Below are 23,854 nucleotides of genomic sequence, written 5' to 3'. Positions count from 1 at the left end.
GGTCAGGAGATCGAGACCATCCTGGCTAACACGGTGAAACCCCATCTCTACCAAAAATACAAAAAATTAGCGGGGTGTGGTGGCGGGCACCTGTAGCTACTCAGAAGGCTGAGGTAGGGGAATGGCATGAACCTGGGGGGTGGAACTTGCAGTGAGCTGAGATTGTGCCACTGCACTCCAGCCTGGGAGACAAAGCAAGACTTCATCTCAAAAAACAAACAAACAAACAAACAAACAAAAAAACTACGTTGGTATAACCTTAAAATATATTGGATATTATAACCTGATATGTTTTCTTCATAATTAACATGGGATGGTAATAGACTTTAGAGGAAAAAAGATTTCTATGTACAAAAAAATGGCAAGCAATGGTTTTGACATGTTAAACTACATGCAGCAAAACAAAGTAAATATTCTCAAGGCATTTGATGAGATTTTATGATTTCTATATGAATTTCATATTTTTATGATTTCTATATGAATTTCCAGGAAGGTGATAAAGAACTCAAGTAGCATTTACAAATGTACTTGGATATAGAGTTCATTTGTCATCTGCCACAACCTGGGTTTAAAGTTATGTGGAATATAACTTACGAAATGCTGAATGAGTTACAGAAAATGGGTATGAAATAGAGCCATTCTTTAAGCCACTCTTCCATAAAGGCATATGGATATAATCAAGTTCTGGCTTGTCTAAATCCAATTCCAGTTTATTTGTTTGTTTTAATATTATCTACCAGAAAATATAGTAGTCAGAATTTAAAATAAAATCATGTGCAACTGCAGACAAAATATCTGTCACAGGTAACAAGTGATAATCATTGAAAGAATAAATTTTTCTCCATTTACTGTCAGTCATTCAGAAAATAGTTATGAAATAATACATGTCAGACATGATGTGAGATGCTTGGTTTCCAAATATGAATAAAATAAATAAACCATAATCTTTGCACCCAAGGAACCTACAATCTAGTATTTGGCAGATGGGAAAAGGGAAGACATTTAAAGGGATAATACAATCTACATTGTAGATTTCATCAAAGAGGAAGCACATAATTCAAAGTCATGCATTGTTTATGAAAAGTCGCTAATATAAGCTTTACATCCAAAAATCATAACTATAGAAAAGTGTTACAATTCCAAATTCCATGTATTCTTCTAAATAACTTGGTTATTGTATGAAATCTAGATTTTCTTTGTGCGCATTGCCAATTATCTATTTTACACTTACAATAACATGCTGTAAATCAAAATCAAGCCTCCAAACATAACTTTGAAGAGACAGAATTACAAATAATGTACAAAGGCAAACAGCTGTTGCACTAGATTACCCTTCCTGAAAAATGTGATAATGCAGACCCTTTTCTTTCCTGACAGCCATTTAATAAAATAAAGCTCCCCCAAGTGAGAAGTGCCTGCCAACAAAGCTTGAAAAAGGTGGTATGCACTCCAGTGTCTTTTTTTGCTGTGTCAGGATCCATACGGAAACATTGTAAAAATAACTTCCATAAATCCCTTTTTTTGTTCACATTTTTCCAAACATTCTTGTTCTGTTTGATCTTTTTCTTTTCTTTTCGCTTGGCTCAATAAAGTTATGTGATAGTTTTGCAATTTGTTCTTCTAGGATTATCTAAAGGTGTCATTTATGTACTCTTGTCACAATGTCCCAGAATCTGTCACCTAAAATAGATTAACAGCAGCTGGCTTCAATGATTATGGTGTTCTCTTTGCATTCTGTCTCGAGAAGCTGAAGTAGAAAACAGGAAATTTTGTAATTCTTGGAAAATGAAAATAAACTAGTAGTTGTGCTGAGGAGAGATTGTAAGTAATGTGCTCCATAAACGCAAATAACTGAGTTCAGAATAATACATAAGTTTAATTAATAATATTGCTTTTAAGCAGTGCAAGAAATAGAACATTTTATTTATTGTTCATATAATTCATATTTCTGAGGTGAAACCAAGGTACTAAAGACCCAGTCTTTGGAATTTCAGATATTAAGAACTTTTAATTCATTAGTTAATTTTTTTTTTCTTTGATCTCCTCAAAATTTTGTGTCTTGAAGATAAACCAAAAATAAACTTAAGAAACATGGAAATCTACTAACTCAAGTAAGGAAAAACTCTAGAGCTAAAAACTTCGGATATGGATGAATTCAAGTTTGATAAAAAAGGGTCTGTTTCTTTCCCACTGTCTCTTATTGCTACTCTCTTAATGGTAAAAATGGTGGCCCAAGACTCATTCTATTAACTGATCAACCTGCTGCAAAAAGAGTGACCTTGGCAAGGTAACTCACATAAATTCCTAAATGGATACTGATTATTCTTAGTTTAGATTGCTCCAGTGTTACTCATTATTTCCAGGGAGGTGGAGTATTTTGATTGGCCAACCCAGATTATGTTAGACACCTGTGAAAGAAAAAGGTCATCTGATAATTTAAAAAGTCCACAGAATCACATGGAGTAGAATAAAGGTTATTTTCCAAAGAAAGAATCACTAGGCAAGAAAAGAAAATTGGCAATTGTCTCCTATATCTTACTTTCAAAGTATGTCTTTAAAGATAATATAATTAAATTGTAAAATATTTGAGAAACAAAAAAGAAAATTAGTTGGCTATATGTCCACCACCCAAATATAACTGTTGCCATTTTCATTTATTCTCTTTTTAGATATATATAGACAGATGATAGATAGATAGATAGATAGATAGATAGATAATAGATAGATAGCAGACTTTACTAGCATAATCATGCATACAAATACAATACTTTTTTCTTAACACTAGGACATAGACTTTTTTCATGTGTTAGTTTTCTTTTTTCTTTTCTTCTTTTTTTGTTTTTTGAGATGGAGTCTCACTCTGTTGCCCAGGCGGGATTACAGTGGCACGATCTCAGCTCACTGCAACCTCCGCCTCCTGGGTTCAAGCAATTCCCCTGCCTCAGCCTCCTGAGTAGCTGGGTTACAGGTGCACGCCACCATGCCCAGCTAATTTTTTTTTTTTAAACTTTTTAGTAGAGATGGGTTTTCACCATGTTGGCCAGGTTGGTCCCAAACTCCTAACCTCAAGTGATCTGTCCACCTCGACCTCCCAAAGTGCTGGAACTACAGGCGTGAGTCACCATGCCAGCCTTAGGTGTTCATTTTTAAAAGTACTTAAACTGTCCTATTGTGATGACTTCTTAAATTGCTTCACATTTTCATTATAATAATTAACCTAACAATGAATATTACTGTGCATATATTTTCTCCCTCTTTAAATTAGTTGCATAAAATAAATTCTAGGTAGATTCAATAGCCTAAAACTTAGGAGAATTTCATGGTAAAAGATAATTTTTAACAAAATTGTGTACAATACTTTGTAAAACTCTCTGTTATAGAACTTATTAGATTATGATCTGTTTCCTCACAGTGCATACAATTCTGAATATTGATCATTTTTCTCATATACTGTTTTTAAACTAGGATTTAAATATTCTTATTATTTTATTTTACATTTTAAAAACCTGACAGGTAACATTGCATGTATTTATCATATAAAAGGTGATATTTAGAAGTATATACCCATTGTGGTTTGACTACATCTAACTAATTAACATGAACCTTACCTAACATGGTTATCATTTCTGTAATGAGAAAACTTAACATCTACTCTCTTAGCATTTTTTAAGAATACAATAATTTTGCCAGGCACGGTGGCTCACGCCTGTAATCTCAGCACTTTGGGAGGCTGAGGTGGGCGGATCGCGGGATCAGGAGATCGAGACCACCCTGGCTAACAAGGTGAAACCCCGTCTCTACTAAAAATACAAAAAATTAACCGGGTGTTGTGGCGGGCGCCTGTAGTCCCAGCTACTCGGGAGACTGAGGCAGGAGAATGGCGTGAACCTGGGAGGCGGAGCTTGCAGTGAGCCGAGACCGCGCCACTGCACTCCAGCCTGGATAACAGAGATTCCATCTCAAAAAAAAAAAAAAAAAAGAATACAATAATTTTATTAACTAGAGTCACCATGCTATACAATAAATCATTTGAAATTATTCCTTCAACAAAATGGGAAAAGACAGTATCTTTGCTAAATTGATTTAGCAAAACTGGATATCTACATGCCGAAGAATGAAATTTTTGGCATTTTCTCACACCACACACAAAAATCAACTAAAATTGATTAAAGACTGAAGTATTAGATCATAAACTATGAAACTGCCAGAAGAATACATAGGCGAAAAGCCTAGGGGTCCAGGCAATGGTATTTTGGATAAGACCCCAAAAGCACAGACAACAAAAGCAAAAATTGACAAACGAAGTTACCTTAAACTAAAAAAAAATCAACAGAGTGAAAAAACAACCTACAGAATAGGAAAAAAGTTTCCAAACTGGACATCTGATAAATGGTTAATAACCATAATACCACACAAAAACTCCACTCGATAAAACAAATAACTTGATTTTTAAAGATGATTGAAATATTATTTAAAATACTAATGATTGTCATAAATTTAATGCCCATTGTGTGACAATTGCACGCTAATTTATACTATGAGGAGATTTTGATATTCCTGTTTTTCAGAAAAGAAAACTAACTCACAGAGAAATAACACATTTCCAAGTTCTCTCAACTGGTACAAAATGTAAATTAAAGACTTCTCAACATAAATATTATCAATCTTTCCCATTACTTCTGTGTATCCAAATTTGTGATCTTGCACCTATATCAATAAGAAAATATTTGATCCTACACTACAAATATGTGTTTGCATAAATATATATAGATTTCGTGCTTGTACTACTAATACATCATGTACATTTTTGAAACAAATTTCAAATAAAGAACTTCAAAAAGTAAAATATAAATAAAAAGTGAGTCTGTTGTTTCTTTACACTCCCCAGAGCAATGGCTTACATATCTCCACCCTTTCTGGCAGCTTCCCTTGGCTGTTCTCTTCCCACAACTAAGACTATCTGACTCTCATCTGCAGAATTCAGTATTCCCATGGCTCTAGCTAAAGGAGCACCCTAGCTAATAAAACAACCCAGCTAAGGAAACATCCTTAGCTTTAGGTATATAAGTATTTAATTTTAGGGTGAATTTATTTTTCTTTCAAATGATACTTGTACATTTCACTTTGATCTCAGGTTCTAGTGGGACTACTGCACTTCCTAAGGGTAAGTGTTCTGTGTACCTTAGGCTGTTAATGAAGTTCTACCATCTCTTTTCAAATTTAAGCCTTAATAACCAACACAGTACTTTGATACCTTTAGGTTATGGACTCTATTTTCCATCCCAACTCCAGAGAGAAATATTTTACATAAATCACAGAATGATTTAACTAATAGCAATGGTTTGCCTACTCTAATTTACAAATATTGAGCTTCTTTTCTTGCTCTGTTTCTTCTGCGCTGGGATTTATCTTTAGTTATTGCTTAATTATCTTATTCAAATTATTTCCAGGTTTAGCACCTATTGCTTGCCACCGTAATCTTAATTTTGTTTGTTTTATCTAAATAAAATCTATCACCTGTTCTTTACCAGGGTTTGGCCTCGTATCCCTCTAGATCCTGAAGTCAAGCTCCAGTTCTCATCCCCATTTGGTCTACTCCACTTAATATAATTACACTTTTTTTCTGCCACATATCATCTGGCTTACCATATTTCAGGGAAGAGGAAATACTGTTTTTGTTTCTATTTGGGCTGATTCCTAATTGAGATTCTTTAAAATAAGCTTTACACAATGACTAAATGGTTTTATTTAAGAAAAAAATTATATATTATATATGTATAATATGTGTGTGTATGTGTGTGTATATATATGTTTTATGCAGACCCTTGATAATCATAGTATTCCTTCTCCCTCTGGAAGTCAGTTTATTTAATAATGTTCTTTACGATTTTAGACTATAGATTTGGGTCCAATTATCTCACAATTGCCCAAGGGACCAGGTACAGAAAGATGTAAAAATTCATCAACATTTCTGTAAAAGCATAACCTTCAACTTTTTACTAAATGTGCATTGATAGCAATGCTGGTCCCAGGCAAAATCAAGAAGTTGAACCACCTTTATTGCCTTCTGAAATGCAACTTCAATGTAGAACATCCTTATTTCACAGGTGTTTTTATACTGTCTTAAATCCATCTGTAAAAAGAGTTGCAATGTAGAGAAAAATGTAACACTATTGATAATATCATAGATTCCTCTTCCCGAGATATATTGAATTTTATAAGATAAAAAAATGGGGGCCGGGCGCGGTGGCTCAAGCCTGTAATCCCAGCACTTTGGGAGGCCGAGACGGGCGGATCACGAGGTCAGGAGCTCGAGACCATCCTGGCTAACACGGTGAAACCCCATCTCTACTAAAAAATACAAAAAGCTAGCCGGGCGACGTGGCTGGCGCCTGTAGTCCCAGCTACTCCGGAGGCTGAGGCAGGAGAATGGCGTAAACCCAGAGGCGGAGCTTGCAGTGAGCTGAGATCCAGCCACTGCACTCCAGCCTGGGTGACAGAGCGAGACTCCGTCTCAAAAAAAAAAAAAAAAAAAAAAATGGGAAAGCTATATTTACCATGGGAAAGCATCAACATTATCAAAGAAATCACAGTTTACCTGTTCTGTCCAGAGGGTCCAATCTCAATTTTTAAATAAAGTTTGAAGGATATTAGCTCTACAAAAACTTACATTAAATTATTCAATGATTTAAACATAATTTTATTAAAATTAAAAGAATGTACTAATTGAACAAGGAATTCTTAATAAACAGTACAGGAATTTTTAATTAGTTAAAATAAATAATTTTTAACACTTACATAAAAATTATATAATTTCTTTTTTTTTTTTTTTTTTTTTTTTGAGGCGGAGTCTCGCTCTGTCGCCCGGACTGGAGTGCAGTGGCCAGATCTCAGCTCACTGCAAGCTCCGCCTCCTGGGTTTCCGCCATTCTCCTGCCTCAGCCTCCCAAGTAGCTGGGACTACAGGCGCCCGCCACCTCGCCCGGCTAGTTTTTGTATTTTTAGTAGAGACGGGGTTTCACCGTATTAGCCAGGATGGTCTCGATCTCCTGACCTCGTGATCCGCCCGTCTCGGCCTCCCAAAAAAATTATATAATTTCTTTTTTATAGTCCATAAACGTAGTTGCTGTGGTCTTGAAAAATTAGTTTACTTTCCAAAATTACATTGTAACCCTTATGTCTATCCTTCTGATTAAAATAGAATGCACTTCTCTTATAGTTACTTCATTACGAGGCCTCATATGCATATTGCATCGAAAAACATAGAATAAAAGAAGAATAAATTAGTATCTTCCACAGTTGCTTATATCCTTTAATTGATACTCATAGCTCAGTCAATAACATCTAGGTTCAAAATTTTACAAAGTCTGTTTTTAATTTACCTGTTCTTTCTGCAATTTATACCTTAAATGAATCCTATGTTCAAGTCAGATTTGAAACAACTCAGTACTCCCTGAACTAGCCACAAACGTTCCTACCTTACTAGAATGCCCATTTTACCTCTGCCTCTCCAAATCCTTCAAGGCCTAATCATTGGTAATACATAATACAGGCCATCTTGAGGATCTGTTGAATGCAATGGTATCTGTTGATAAAACACACACACACACACACACACCACACACACACACACACCTCAGTTGTAATACCTGGGCTATCATATGTTCTTTATATTAGAAACTTCTAGCCTACATGATATGATACGCTGCTTCATCAGTGACTTTTTTTTTTTTTTTAGTACTGTTACATAAAAAGAAAAAAATGTTAGAAGGTGTTGCAAAATATCTGGATTTTCAGCTCTGCAACTAGCTTGGACAAGTCACTTCATCATCTTGTGCCTCAGTCTTGAGTATGAAATGTGATAATAATGGCATATATCTGTGAGTTACTATCCTATTTTTAACATTCTGATTTTGAGATCCACATCCCAAAATATAATCATGGAAAGTTAGGCTTCTTATTGTTTATTTTTATTCATTAATTAATTTAACCCATGTTTATTAAAAGCTGACTTGGCACTAGATGTTGTAGTAAAATACTTTAATATTAGTTTAATGAGACAGAACACTCTAGAACTTGTCAGGAGACTTTAGTGAGCTAGGGGGTATACTCTAATCCATTTGCTCCCAAAAGCAGACTTCATTTTTTCAGTTAGGTATCAGAATTCAATATTTCTTTAAATGCCCACTTTCTTGGGTGGCCAATAAGTCCTGAAGAAGTCTATAACTGTCCATCTCTCGGTCACTGTTGCATGTTAAGCAATTGGACTTTCTCATAATTAAAATATCAAGGAAAAGCACAAATGACCTGTTTTATTATTTAATAGATATTCTTAAATCTTTAATTTTTGACATTTTCTAATGTTTGGTTCTCTCCCAGATTGTAAATGGTTAACAGACAGTTACAATTTCTTGTTCATCTTTATAATCTATATGCCTTGTACATAATTGGTAATCAATATAAATTTACTGATTTATTTCACAGAGAAGGAATTCCTGCTGCAAATTTGGGTTATCCAAGTAAAACAGCCTGAAAGAAGAAATATAAGTTCTTTCCTACTATTTAAGCTACTTGCAACTCTTCTTGGATAGCTGGTTATTCTATTACTCAAGTAACAGTTAAGTCCTGAAGAAGTTCTGCCTTATGTACTTACACATATTTAGTAAGTATTTAATCATCTGTTTAAAAAATAATTATTTGCTGCCTACTTTGTGAAAGAAAAACTGCTATCGAATTTGAGTGTCTACAGAACAGAGGTAAGACAGCTAAACTCTCAATGAACTTTCATTCTAGTGAGAGAGACAAACAGTAAACGTATAAATAAATTAGCAAAATAATTTCACAAAATAGTATATACTATGAGAAAAATAGAAATGTGTTGACACCATACACTGTACAGGGAAGGACTCTGAGTAAATGAGAGTAAGCTTAGAATTGGCTGACAAGGTCAGCAATGTGACAGTTGAAACATTCTAGGTAAAAAAAAATGGAAAATGCTTCCAAAATTCAGGACACAATGAAGTGTGGCTGAAATCTAATTCTCTAAAATATGTTGCAGTAGATCACATTCAAAGATATATATATATATATATATACGAGCCAGAAAAATGTGAAAATATCTAAAAAATAAAGTCTATACCAATGAATTAGGAATTTCATATCATCTAATCCAACACTCAGTAGTAATTATGTTCTTCCTATTTCATAGAAAAATAATTTGCCATTCAAAGACTTTGTGTAACTTTACCAAAGAGATAACTGGTAGAGTTGGTGTTTGAAATCAAGAAATTTTCTTTACAGAGCCCATACTCATCTCACTATACTAGCCTACCTTGACTGTGTTTCCCAGGGTTTTTTGGGTTTTTTTTTTTTTTTTTTTTTTTAGATGGAGTCTCGCTCTGTCACCCAGGCTGGAGTGCAATAGCACGATCTCAACTCACTGCAACCTCCGGCTCCTGGGTTCAAGCAATTCTCCTGCCCCAGCCTCCCAAGTAGCTGAGATTACAGGTGTGCGCCACCACACCAGGCTAATTTTTGCATTTTTAGTAGAGATGGAGTTTCACCATGTTGGTCAGGCTGGTCTCGAACCCCTGACTTCATGATCCACTGGCCTCAGCCTACCAAAGTGCTGGGATTACAAGCATGAGCCACAGTGTTTGGGCTGTTCCCAGTTCTTGATCTTGGATCCTTTTAAGGACTTCTATGCAATACATCCTCTAAGCATCTTTCCTACAGACAAATGTTTCACTTAAGTTTTGAAGTATCCCTTGACTAACTTTTTGGTACCAATTGTCAAAATCCTCCCATTCTTCTGCTTTTTTTTTTTTTCTTCTTAATTAAAACACCTTCACCACAATCAAGGTATTACACATATCCATCATCTTAAAAAATTTCCTTGTGTTCTTTTGTGTTTTTTAGCTGAACTTGTCCCTCGATGCTGTGCATTCTTTATATTTCATTTCAGTCTATCCCTCTGTTGTGCCAAGTGGGATAGCCTCTCTGGAATTCTTAATTTGTAGATTACAAATTATGTAATTTCTTTTAAAAAGTCATATTTTTTAAAGCAAAAAGAAAATAAAAACATGTCACAAATACTCTTTTTGTATTACAAAATTCAAAAAGCGAATAAGCCATAAAGAATGCAGAGATCAAGAAAGAAATTTTGTTATAAACAGAAAAGAAGTTTTAAACAGATGGAATTTTTAATGAGTAGGATGATAGAATCTAATCAAGTTTTGCTAAACAAGATTGAGTGGTTAAAAAACCGAAGTTGATTGTGTATTACTAGACTCTAAGGTCGGTGAATTCTAAAGGAGAAGATGATTTGATTGCATTTATGGAAATATGGATTCCTAAGTTCCTGGGGACTGATACTGAGAATGATCAAATTAGAGTAAAAGGGCATTTTAGATGCCATGGAGAACATTAATAATGTAAGAAAACAAGCAGCTCCAAATCTCTGATAAGAAAAGGTACACAGACATTTCCATAAAGGGATATAGATAAATTACTTTTTAAAATTATTATTCATTCTGCCAATCTTATCAGTGCAAAGAAATGAAAGATAACTCTTCCACTTACTTGTGCCTTAAAGAAAATAGCTGTAATAAACAAAGACCCCAGAAAAATCCTTAATCAAGAGGTTCTGCATTTGTTTTCCTTGCCTCTTGACAAGACCTATAGTAATAAGATTCAACAACAACGGATAATCTTATAAAAAGGTGCACCAGTCCACTTGGCCATCTATTTAGAATTTTAATAGCTATCCTATACAGTACATTCATTATATATCAGAAATGTTTACATTTTTCCTTTTTCCACTTATCAACTCATTTTAATCCTCACAATAACTATGTGAAGTGCATTTTAGAATATCAACTTTATAAATAAAAAAAAAAATCTGTGTCACAGGAATGTTATATATCTTGCTCAGAGTTAGATGGTAGTGAGTAAGTTACAGATCTTGGATTCAAACCCAGGAAGTATCACTCCACATTCTGTGCCTTTCATCACAATATTTTTCTGTCTATGTTCTGCCACAGTGCAAGGGATCTTGAAATGAAGCAGTGCACACAATTGGCAAGTTATAATATATAAAATTCCTTTACTCAATTAACTTGACTTTGAAGACATAATTTTACTCTTTCCCAGGCAGCCTTAATATGTCTTCTTAAGTTAACAGGTATAGTTAATTTTTTGGAGTCATTATACCTCTTTTACCAATTAATCTTTACTTCTGCCCCAACCACTATCTGTTATCTCCTCTGATCAGTCAAAGAAGGGAATGTATTTTCCACTTACCCAAAAACATATTTTCTCAAATCAACATTGGCATAACCAATAAAATTTGAGAAGGAATTATCTTCAAATTGCAAAAATTACCCTGCTCAGCCATTTCCACATCAACCTTTAAGAGATACCTTTCTAATAGTTCCCCCCAGTCTTCCCATTAGATCTCTGCTTCTATCGTCCCACTATCCCTAATTACTCACCTGGGTGCAAATCTCTCCCTCTAGCAATTTCTATGATTTGTTGGCTATATAGCTCAAGTTAATATTCTAAAAGTTTTTTCCATCTTTAATCTTACATTTCTTTGATATTTCTACTTGATTTCAATAAAATCATCTTGCGGCATTGACCTACTTCATGAAAGTTCTTCCCATTTCTTTACTTCCAAGAAACCTGTATTCGTCCTGATATCATCCTTTCCCACAAATCTTCACCAGTTCCACTGTACCATTTCCCACCTTCCACAAAGAAAAGTAAGTTTATAAAGGGGATTGGAATATTCTGCTACAACTTTCAGCTTTTTAAAATTTCCACATTAGTCATACAAACACCTTTTTACTTGCCTTCATTTCAAAGTTTAATGGCTTTAGTAACTGAGTCACAATTTTCCTCCCTATTCTAACCCCTCCTCTCTTTTTTAGTCTACTCACAAATTTCCTACCACTATCTTTGACTTCGGGACTGTGCTTCACTTCCCCTCAGCCTCACAAAATAAGCACAGGCCTACCAGAGATCTTGTAAGTCATTCAGAAGGTTTTAAACTCTGAGATCACAGACTGTAAAATTTCTTTTTCTAAACACACTCTGATCACCACCCACTTACCACATTTCGGTTGTCCTTCTGGAATCTGCTTCAGAGATTCTAATTCATTTTCACAGAAATCTAGAATTGGAAATGACCTGTTCCGAACTCTAATAAAGAATGCCTAAACTACTCTTGAAGGCGAAATTCTCTTCTGTGTTTAAGAAATTTACAGATGGAGAGATTAGTACTTTGAGGAGAGTGATGTCAAGAGATAGTTAATTTGGACTTGTGCAGACGTAAGTCCTATTTAATGTTTAAATTCATCCGTTGGTTTTAGTTCTCAACTTCAGAGCAATACACAATACATTTTTTACTCTCTAAAAAATCATAAATACCTAAGATACAAATACTTCAGATAAACCTTCTTGTTTTTACTGATTTCATCTTTTTTCCTCATCATATATATTATTGCTAAATGCACGCCAATGCTTTGTCAATAAGTCCATAAACTTGGGGTGCAGAGAGGGGAGTAAGTAGCCTTCCGCTGGTTCAAAAATACATACTATTGGGCCGGGCGCAGTGGCTCATGCCTGTAATCCCAGCACTTTGGGAGGCCGAGGTGGGTGGATCACAAGGTCAGGGGTTCGAGAAAAGCCTGATCAACATGGTAAAACCCCGTCTCTACTGAAAATACAAAAATTAGCTGGGCGTGGTGGCGGGCGCCTATAATCCCAGCTACTCAAGAGGCTGAGGCAGGAGAATTGCTTGAACCCAGGAGGTGGAGGTTGCAGTGAGCCGAAATTGCGCCACTGCACTCCAGCCTGGGCGACAGAGCAAGACTCTGTGTCAAAAAACAAAACAAAACAAAACAAAAACCAAAAAACAAACAAACAAACAAAAAACATACTATCACAAAGATATCACGTGTGGAGATATGCTTACCCCATCCTCAGTACTGAGAACAATGCCTAACACATAGTAGACACTCCATATATATTTACTAATCAAATGAATGAATGCATAATTTGAAGCGTAAACTTCAGATGTGCTATATTTAACATACACTATAATGGAATTATTAGTACTTTAGACACTACTTTAGTTTAAAAAGCCACATATTGACTCAATTTTTATAATAGCCTTGTTACATAATAATACAATTTATGGTTTACTACAATTTCCATGTCTTGACTAGGTTGAATTTGTTTCATTATGAATTAGTTTTAATTGTGCCATCATCTCCCTTGAATTCAATGCAGTTTTGTTTGTTACATTCAAGTGTAGTTTTCACAGTTTTCCTGTTACATTTCACTTTCTTCGATGTAGCCTATTTCATCATTTTATTTGAAATCTTTCTGAGTCACAATGCTGTAGTGCATCACATTAGGGATTCTTTGCTAGCTTTGGGTCATTCATCTGTTTGATTCAAATAACCTATTTAGAGCATATGGTAAACAGAAATTGACCATTATGCCTCTATTCCAAGCATTGTATTAAAAATGCATAGAGCTTTTTCTAACATATCTACTCCCTCTGCCATCTTCCCTGGAGTTTCCATCGTTTTGAAAAGCCATCTATGTCTTTATATAACTACTGAGTTATATACTGTATGCCAGTAGGTGTAGAGTCAAAGTTATTACATTAAAAACAAGTCCTGATGTTTGTGGTAGAGACAAGTAAGTTCATAATGGTAGCTACTGTTTAGTGCTATGTAGAAATAAAAATCTATGATAATGCAAATTGAGCATAAGTATGTGTATTCTAAATAAGTGACCAGGGAAGACCTTCCTAAGGTAATATTTGAGCAAAGATTTAAATGAAGTGAAATAAAAAGCTATTACAATATCTAGGTGAGGAAAAATAGCAAAGCTATGGGGTATAATTATTCTTGGTCTATTCAAGGAACAACAAAAAAAGCCAGTATGGCTGAATCAGAGTAACACCAAGAATGAATCAACCAATTATTCAGCACTTCTTGAATATAATAAGGCATGTAGTCACTTATTCATATAATCACACTATCTTCTAGCTAAAATATTTCCTTTTGTGAGCAGAGTAAACAAGAAAAATAATGTCAAATGCCTCACTAGATTTCATATATATCATATTTCTGTTACTGGGTATATAACTCCTAGGTGTCCTAACTCCATTTACCTTCCAGATTAACCTGAACATGAGTATTAGCCATTCAATGATAATTTCTATGTTACTCTGTAATCACTTACCTCTTTATTCTGCTAAAACATATGCTATCTAATCTCCCCTTAATCCTCAGAATTGTTTGAGTATCTCTAAATGATTCACTGTAATATTATTAATGTCAGCAATTCTAAAATCTTCTCTACCTCTTCGGCTTTCACAACAACTTCCCAGTTGAAGAGTATTGTTTTCTTATGACTTTTCTCACTGATAAGCTTTTCACTACTCTCCTGTCATTTCTGGCTTTCTTTGATGTGCCCTCTACCGCTCTCACACATTGATAAGTTTGATTTTTTATAATTGAGTATGATTTTAGAGTTATAAGCCTACCAGATTTAGATGTAAGTGAAGTCCTCTTTGTTGATTTTCATGAATGACAAGACATTGAATTATAATGTCTCTCTATGCCAATTTCTTCATCTGTAAATTGGAGATAATATAGTCTCTTGCTTGGGCACTTACATTGACCTTAGAAGACCTCTCTCCAGCTCAGTGTTGTTCCCTCTTTAATCCATGGGATACTTACATCTCAGTAAATATTTTATCCTATGATACTGCAACTCCAAAGTCATGTCCTTGCTCATGTTACCCCCTGCCTGGAATACTTTTCCCTCACCTCACCTCCTTCGGTTCTTGGTAAATGCCTATTGTTTTCCCACGCACAGGTCAAATATTTATTCCTCTGAAACAGTTTGTTTAGGTTATCTAGGCAGTTGATTTTACCTTATTTAGCATTTTCATAGGACTTCGTACATGTCTCTAATATTATATTTTATTTGTGTTTCCTAGGAGACTGGAAGATACTCGTGGGCTGAATTATTTATATATGATCACCTTTTAAAACCTTAGAACAAAGTGGAATATAAATATTATGTTTGTATTGTCTTAAAAAAAAATCTTAGAACAAAATGGGATATAAATATAGCTACCTATCCTATGTACAATTTTGTGTATATGATTCCTTTTACAATATGTACAAGTTTGTGTATACATAGCATATAATAATATTATATTGTGTATTTAGAGTGAAAGAAGCCTTTTTTTTTTTTTTTTGAGATGGAGTCTCACTCTGTTGCCCAGGCTAGAGTGCAGTGGTGCATTCCTGGCTCACTGGACCCTCTGCTTCTGGGTTCAAGAGATTCTCCTATCTCAGCCTCCTGAGTAGCAGGGAATACAGGTGCACACCACCATGCTCAGCTAAGTTTTATATTTTTAGTAGAGATGGGGTTTCACCATATTGGCCAGGCTGGTCTAGAACGCCTGACCTCGTGATCCACCAGCCTCGGCCTCCCAAAGTGCTGGGATTATAGGTGTGAGCCACTGTGCCCGGCCAAGAGGCAATATTTTTAAGATCCCAAGCTCTATGATAAGATTTTGTGGGTTTATAGTCCATTTCTACCACCTCAAAATTGTATTACCTAGGAAAATTCTCTAAATAATCTTTGAGCTCAGCCTCAGTTCCTTACTCTTTTAGCATTGCTTTATAATTATTCCCACATCACAACATCATAGTGAGAATTAAATGAGTGCCTACAGAGCACTTGGATATTTAAAATCTTAAATATTATCCCCCTTGCTCTTCTAATATATTTTCCTGTTTGAGTCTAGCAATGTATCTTGTACATGTCAGGGAATCACAGGCATCCACTAGGGCACACAGCACAGTCTCTGCAACATAGTAGATAATCAACAAGTGTTACTGAGTGAGAAATGCACAGATAAAACACTGCCTTTCTACAGGTAAATTTCACAGAAATTTTACTGAAGGGAAAACTTAAAATCCTAGATATAAAGTAACTTGTCTGAAAATACAAAGCCAGCAAGTAAAGACCAGAGCTCCACTTTTTACCATTTTAGTTTCATAAAGTACTCCTCACTACACTGCATTTTCACAATTGATGTGTGTGTATTATAAGTAAATACAAGGAATGAAGTAAATGTTCAAGGAAAGAAGGAAAAGTGAAAGAGTAGGGGGAAGGAAGAAAATATGTTCAGTTTAATTACAGTTTATTTTCCATGGCCTCTAACTAATTGAAAGAAATTTATAAAGTTTGCCATCTTTTGACCAAACTCATATTTGGGATTTGGAGATTTATAATGCTTCCCTTGACCACTGCTGTGTCTACACTGCCCTGTTTTTTTCTATAGACAAGCACATACTCTACACTCTTCCAAATAAAACATACCTGCCAGTATTCCTAACTATTTGTTCTATCTGGACACAGATTGTGTTATTCAAATAGAATCATAACTACATGAAATACAATTATATATATATATATATATTTTTTTTTTTTTTTTTTTTTTTTTTTTTTGAGACGGAGTCTCGCTCTGTCACCCAGGCTGGAGTGCAGTGGCGCCATCTCAGCTCACTGCAAGCTCCGCCTCCCGGGTTCCCTCCATTCTCCTGCCTCAGCCTCCAGAGTAGCTGGGACTACAGGCGCCTGCCACCGCGCCCGGCTAGTTTTTTGTATTTTTTTAGTAGAGACAGGGTTTCACCGTATTAGCCAGGATGGTCTCGATCTCCTGACCTCGTGATCCGCCCGTCTCGGCCTCCCAAAGTGCTGGGATTACAGGCTTGAGCCACCGCGCCCGGCCCAATTTAATTAATATTTATTGAGAGTCCCTAAGGTGTATTCATTAACTAAATGAAGAATTATTTGTTTTTAATTTAATAGCAACATGACACAATGCAATCTGAAAGTGTAGTTGGAAGCGCCTACAATCAGTAATTAAAGAAGAATGAGTATATTAATGACCATGAGGGCCTTTGCCACTGAGAAGGGGAGATTTGGATGACTATAATCAATAATGAAGCGAAGGACTGGTTTATTTTCCCTTTATAGTCTAAATCCAAACTTAATGGCTTGGACACTAATATAAGTTAATGAGAACTTCACAGGAGAAATTCTATAAAGTGTATGCTGACAATGCAAGTGCCATGAACTGACTAAAAGCAGGAACATTCTTAGCAACTTGAATAAAGAAACCTTTTATAGTCAAACATTTTCATCATAGGTAATGAAATAAAATTTATATTGCCTTTATCTCTCTAAGCAGGTCGCTGGAAAAATACACTCACATGCACATAGTTATGTATATTACACTAAAATACATATTCACACATACATGAGTAAACCAGAATATCTTTCAGAAGACCTACAAAGAGTAATTATATCAACAAAGCTAAAGTTCTCCTTAGTGGTTATGTTATCACATCCTTTTTATAGTTGTGGTATGTGAATTACTGCAGATGACACCTTCAGTGGGACAAGTTATCAACATAAGAAATTTCAGGAACAAAGCCAACTGGAAAGATATGCCAGTTACAGCAGAATAAAAGACAGTATGACACCAAAGCATTTATAGAACGTGTGCTGCTTTAAGGATCCATAAGCACAGACACTGCAACATTGCCTGCAAGGACAGACTGGGGCTCAAACGTCAACAATGTTCACTACTGAGTCAACCATCTCTGAGTATAATAATGACATACCTGAAGTAAGTTTTCAGTAGCTTTTTAATTCATACTTTTCGCTGTTCATATCTCTGTTCATCTGGACACCCTCTATTTAAGTGGTAAAATTCAGTCTTTCCACATCCCTTTACTGAATTGTTCCGGCCAAGTCCTTTCCTTACATAGCGGAAGTGCATACCATTTACTTATTTTCTCCTAAGATGATCAAAATTCAACTCTTCTACCTCCCCACTCCCATCACCGTTGCCACTGTCTCTATAACTGGCATCCTGTAAAACACTGGGCTCCAAACTCAAGGATCATCAGAATCACCTGGAGGGTTTATTAAAACACACATTGCTGGGAGCCACCCCCAGAGTTTCTGATTTAGAAGGGCATTTCCAGAAAGTTCCCAAGTGATGCTGAGTTAGCAGGGTATTTCCAGGAAGTTCCTAGGTGATACTAATGATGCTGGTCGAGGGACAATTTTGAGAATTATAACCTACAAGGTATTTAAACACTCATTAATATTTATCCATTAAAGGGCAATGATAATACCCCATGATCCCTTTAAACGTATTTTTTAAATGTAGATAGTATAATACCAATGACTATACCTTTCAGAACATGAGTGAGTGCCTAGCACATAAAAGGTGTTTGATAATATTTTATTAAATGAATCCAATCCAAAATAATAAATATATAATATGTTTGTACCAGTAATTTCAAGATTAGGCAGCAACTTGAGAGGGAAGAGCCTTTCCTATAGACAGTCGCCTGCTCTGTGATATAGGAAAAGCACATGAGCTCACAATGGTGATGCCACTGATAGTAATAATACAAAATTACAAAATTTCCATAAGGAGAATTTTAAAGATTTTAAAACACTTACACAGCCTTCACATACTGGACGTGAAACAGTTAAACAACACATCGGAGGCTGCAGCATACTAGAGAAATGTGTGCAGCACAGCACAGTGCGCGTCCTAAAGTCATTGACATCTACACAGCAGGGAGGGCTTTCTCAGGTTGTGACCAAATGAATGTTATTCACTTACAACCAACATCCAGAACAACCCAGGTGCCCCTTCCCTGCTAGAAAAGGTTACTACTTCTGGCTTTACAGGTAGGCACTTCACACAGCACATATTAAAAGAGAGCACGCATTCTTCATGTTACAGCAGATTGAAAATTGTAATCAGAACCAAATTAGAAACAGTGAGAATCAGAGCAACACAAATCCATGAATGTGGGAGATGTCATTTAAGAAAATGCAGATAGAAAAAGGAGGGCTCCCTAAACGTAGTTTCAACCCTGGAACAAAGATGCATCCATTTTAATTCAACGGATATGAGATAGAAACAGGATGGGGCACAGAAGATTAGTAGGGCAGCAAAAGAAAAAGTTTCCAAGAAAGATTAGGACAGAGACAATTCCATAAGTCATAAACGGACAATTCTTAACTGTTGAGGTAAGGGAGATTCAACATTATGTGTAATGGGAGACATACAACCTTAAATTCACTGTATATAGAAAATTGAACATTTAGAAACTATTGAAATTATTCTAGACAAATGCAGCATATCTTAGGGCTTGGTTTTATAACAGGGCATGTTTCATTTTTATGCTATCTTTTTAAAAATTTTATTTTACTTGAAGTTCCAGTTCAGTTACATGTGCAGGATGTGCAGTTTTGTTACACAGGTAAACATGTGCCATGGTGGTTTGCTATCAACCTATCACCTAGGTATTAAGCCCAGCATGCATCAGCTATTTTTCCTGATGCTCTCCATACTCCCCTCACTCCCCCAACAGGCCTCAGTGTGTGTTGTTCCCCTCCCTATGTCCATGTGTTCTCATTGTTCAACTCCCGCTTGTAAGTAAGAACATGCAGTGTTGGTTTTCTGTTCCTGTGTTAGTTTGCTGAGGATAATGGCTTCCAGCTTCAGCCATAAAGACATGTTTCTCTATGGATAGCACAACACTTCTTTTCAACCTTCAGCATTCAACCCTGTGAAATCAGCAATGTTATGCCTACTTTACAGATAGAAAAAAGATAATTGAGGCTTAGAGCTGGGACTTGAACTCAGGTTATTTGAGTGCAAACTCAGCATGTGTTTCATATACACAACTGTCTCTTTTTGTTGCCTTGCAGTTAAATCCCTGGTAATTATTTAATTGAATGCCATACCTAAGAAGAACATAACAGAGAATATTCAGGTCTATTCTTCAGACAAATTTACAGTCTACATGATTTTGCAGCAAGTATCTCAGAAAATAACTCCTCCTTATCAGTTTATTCACTTTTATGGGAAAATACCAAGTTTTGTGGCAGGATTTTGAATACAAAGAAAACATAGCTTCTCAATGGGTTCACAGGAAATCTTACAGCATTATGTATTTAAACAAACGCAGGTTACTATGTTTAGACTAATGGTCCCACCATTCTTTATAGCCTATACTTTACCATATTTCTTGTTATTTTAATTTCATACCAGTATTTAATTAGAAAAATATTTCTAATGCTACTAAAAATAATTAAACAGTTGCTACAAAAGCAGCTTTACTGTTGAATCACTGATATCTGTGAACACAGCATATGTCATATGAATCTCAGCGTCTTGGGGTTTGAAAGTGCCTTATTAGGGACTTACTTCCACCGCCCACTGAAGTGCAATGGAAATGCAAACATTGAGATTGGATAGACCTCAATTTGAAATCTAGCTGTGGCACTTATTAGCTGTTGGATGTTAACCTGTCTGAAGCTCAGTGTATTTATCTGTAATTAGGATTTATAGAAAATTATAATTTCATGTTGCCTTGGCTCCATTTTGAATATGTTTAATTTTTTCATATTAGGAGCAGGGCATAGTCACCCTTGTTTACAGTTTTCCACCTCCATCTAGTTTCTTAATGTGTCCAATCCAGATATCTACTTTATACAACCAACTCCCGGTGACCATCTCCCTATGGAAAAGCTTGATATAACCTATTGACCCCACACACCTCATGCACTGCTCATATACACCACAGTGACTGCCTCTCAGTCACAGCGGACTCCATGGAACTCATCCCCACTTGCTCTAAACCCACCATCAGAACTTGCTGCAGGAAACTCACCTAAGTAATGCCATGGATTATAATAAAGACTTCAGCACACAGATCTCTGGCTCACTCTCGTTCATTCCCCACCCACTGGTTGGGCATGCATGTCCTGGACTAATAGCCTTTTCCCATTGGTCCTCGAGGGTATGCTGCCCTCTCTTTCTGGGACCTGTAAATAATAAATTGTTTCTGCTATTTAATGTTGTTTTCTTGAGTTGCCTACTCTGTCTTTTACCTGAATAAACCACCCAAACTTAACTTCTTTCCCAGTTAGGACCTCCTACAGAGTTGATATCTTGATAGGAATAAACCGAACACAGGTCAAACAAAAGTCACAATGGTGTCTTAGTATAAATAAGTTTCTAGAGGGATACATTGTCACAGGTTGGACACTTAGGCATTAGGTAGTCTGCCAGAATAAAGAAATATCTGATAAAAGGCATACTGTCGTCATCCAAGACTAAGTCCCCTGAATTTCTGTTCAGGCAAGGCTAGAGCTTATGGCCACTATCATGAGACAGGCCTCAAGACCAGATTGGTGAAAAAATACGCAATAGCATAGAGATAGGAAAACCCTGGCAAATTTTCAAATATATCAACTATGCCCTCTATGTGCTCTCTATTCATATTTTGCATTTATTATAATATATACTTAATTATTAGTTTACTTTATTATCAGTCTTTACCACTCAAAGGAATGCTCCATGAGGTCAGAAAACACATCTGTCTGTTTGCCACTGCAACCCCCGTGTTGAACATTATCCTGGTGCACAGTTGATGATCATAGCTTTTTACTAGCAGTGGGGAGGGAGGGAGGGAAGGAAGGAGGGAGGGAGGGAGGGAGGCAGGAAATAAGGAAGGAAAGAAGGAAGGAAGGGAGGAAAGAAGGAAGGAAGGAAGGGAGGAAGGAAGGAAGGGAGGAAGGAAGGAAGGAAGGAGAGAAGTAAGGAGGGAAGGAAGAAAGGAGAGATGGAAGGAGGGAAGGAAGAAAGGAGAGAAGGAAGGAAGGAAGAAAGGAGAGAAGGAAGGAAGGAAGAAAGGAGAGAAGGAAGGAGGGAAGGAGAGAAGGAAGGAAGGAAGGAGAGAAGGAAGGAGGGAAGGAAGGAAGGAGAGAAGGAAGGAGGGAAGGAAGGAAGGAGGGAAGGAAGAAAGGAGAGAAGGAAGGAAGGAAGAAAGGAGAGAAGGAAGGAAGGAGGGAAGAAAAGAAGGAAGGAAGGAAGGAAGGAAGGAAGGAAGGAAGGAAGGAAGGAAAGAAGGTTTGAAGGTTGGTTGTGGTGGCAATTAAACACTCCATTAACATTCATTGATATTGTTATCATTTATGTGAGGCACGAATCTCTTACATTATGTTTATGAAAGGTGGGTATAATCTTTGTGGACAGTCTCCAATGAAAGCACATTTACATTTCTTGAGGTGACCCATTCCATATCCAGTGACTCCAAATGGCAGCAGCATCTCTGCAAATCAGGGAAGAAATTTCTGGGTATTGGATCTTGTTCTCACCACTTATATTTCACAGAGCAAGTTTATTTTCCATCCACAGAAATATTCCTCAAATATTTAAAGACAAAATGTTGTATCTGTTTCCTTCTCCTAAGAAAACTCTCCTCTCTCTGTTTCTGTCTCTCTGTCTCCCTCTCTCTGTCTCTCTCTCTCTCTCTCTCTCTCACACACACACACACACACACACACACACAACAGCACAGACCTTGTTTATTTAGTAGATTTAATCTTTGAATTTTGTTTCTGCTTAAAGTTATGGCTTATTTTATCTGGTTAATTGAAACTCTTTTGGAGATAGTGTTCAGAGTTAGGTCCACAGATATAGTTTAACAGGCTAGAGGCAAATGGAACAGCATAACCACATCTTTCTTTCTAGAATCTATACTTGCATTCATTTCATCTTCATGCTCTTCAGGCACTTGCCTACTAACCTAGCCAGTAGAGTGAAGGTGTATGTTGCAAATACTTCATAAGTTAGTACTTATAAAGTAATGAGAGAGGCAAGAATATTCCAGAGAATAACTTTAAAATAATAATGGAGAATTTTGCTAGGAGGGCCCAATGTATGAATGCAGTAGGAATGTTAGAAAGTTTCAGTGGAAGGAAAATGCACATTTGATTTATAAAATGAAGGGAGAAGGAGACATTTTTAGACAGGATGTTGTGGTCTGTATTAGTCAACTTTTGCTGTGTAACAAACCATCCCAGAATCTCAGTTACAATTATGAATTATTTTTCTTGCTCACAGGTCTGCAGCTCACTGGGGGAAGGTCTGCTTCAAGTTGAAGAATGGCTGGACTTTCCAGGTCTAAGGGTGAATTAATTCTACTCCACATGTCTCTGCATTCTCCTTGAATCAGAAGATGTCAGCTGCCTTCTCATGTGAATCCAAGAGTGCAAGAGGGGAAGTAAAAGCTAATAATTATTTATCATACCTTGGCTTAAGACAGTCTCAATCAAATAACAAGGTCTGAAGGCAACAGGATGGGGAAGTATTCTATACTATTCTACTGTTGCATAATGGCACAATACAGAGGTTGGGGGCGAAGGATTGAGTGCACAAGGGCATGGATATCTAGTAGCAACCAACTCTTTCACACATAGGGTAGTGGTGGGGAAAATGTCTGACTAACTTGTGTTCCATGAAGTTGTATGTTGGTCCCTGCCATGGACTCTGTGATGCACAAAGCCACCCCATTACCAATCGCAAGGACAAAAAACCAAACACCGCATGTTCTCACTTATAGGTGGGAATTGAACAATGAGAACACTTGGACACAGGAAGGGGAACATCCCACACCGGAGCCTGTCTTGTGGTACAGGGAGTGGGAAGGGATAGCATTAGGAGATATATCTAATGTAAATGACGAGTTAATGTGTGCAACACACCAACGTGGCACATGTATACATATGTAACAAACCTGTATGTTGTGCACATGTACCCTAGAACTTAAAGTACAATAATAAAAAAAAGGATTAAAAAATCACAGCTTTATGCACACATGAAATCTGTGTTAAAAATAGAGGCTGAGAAGTCCTTCCATCAAAAAGATTG

General features: G+C 36.3%; 1 long non-coding RNA gene across 3 annotated transcripts; it reads left to right on the top strand.

Moving 5' to 3' along the window:
• Positions 1 to 5,053: 5,053 nt before the first annotated feature.
• Positions 5,054 to 23,236, top strand: LOC117079452. Of its 3 annotated transcripts, none has more exons than XR_004435452.1 (3): positions 5,054 to 5,164; positions 8,485 to 8,662; positions 23,048 to 23,236. It is a non-coding gene; the product is annotated as an uncharacterized LOC117079452 (long non-coding RNA). The 3 variants fall into 3 exon arrangements; XR_004435450.1 differs by lacking the exon at positions 5,054 to 5,164 and adding an exon at positions 7,746 to 7,880; XR_004435451.1 differs by lacking the exons at positions 5,054 to 5,164; positions 23,048 to 23,236 and adding exons at positions 7,746 to 7,880; positions 15,023 to 15,123.
• Positions 23,237 to 23,854: the final 618 nt, after the last annotated feature.

This window comes from Trachypithecus francoisi, unplaced genomic scaffold (assembly GCF_009764315.1).
Source record: "Trachypithecus francoisi isolate TF-2019V2 unplaced genomic scaffold, Tfra_2.0 Lachesis_group7, whole genome shotgun sequence".
Classification (NCBI taxonomy): domain Eukaryota; kingdom Metazoa; phylum Chordata; class Mammalia; order Primates; family Cercopithecidae; genus Trachypithecus; species Trachypithecus francoisi.
The sequence above is the reverse complement of the archived record's forward strand: the minus strand, read 5'-3'. Positions and strand labels throughout refer to the sequence as shown.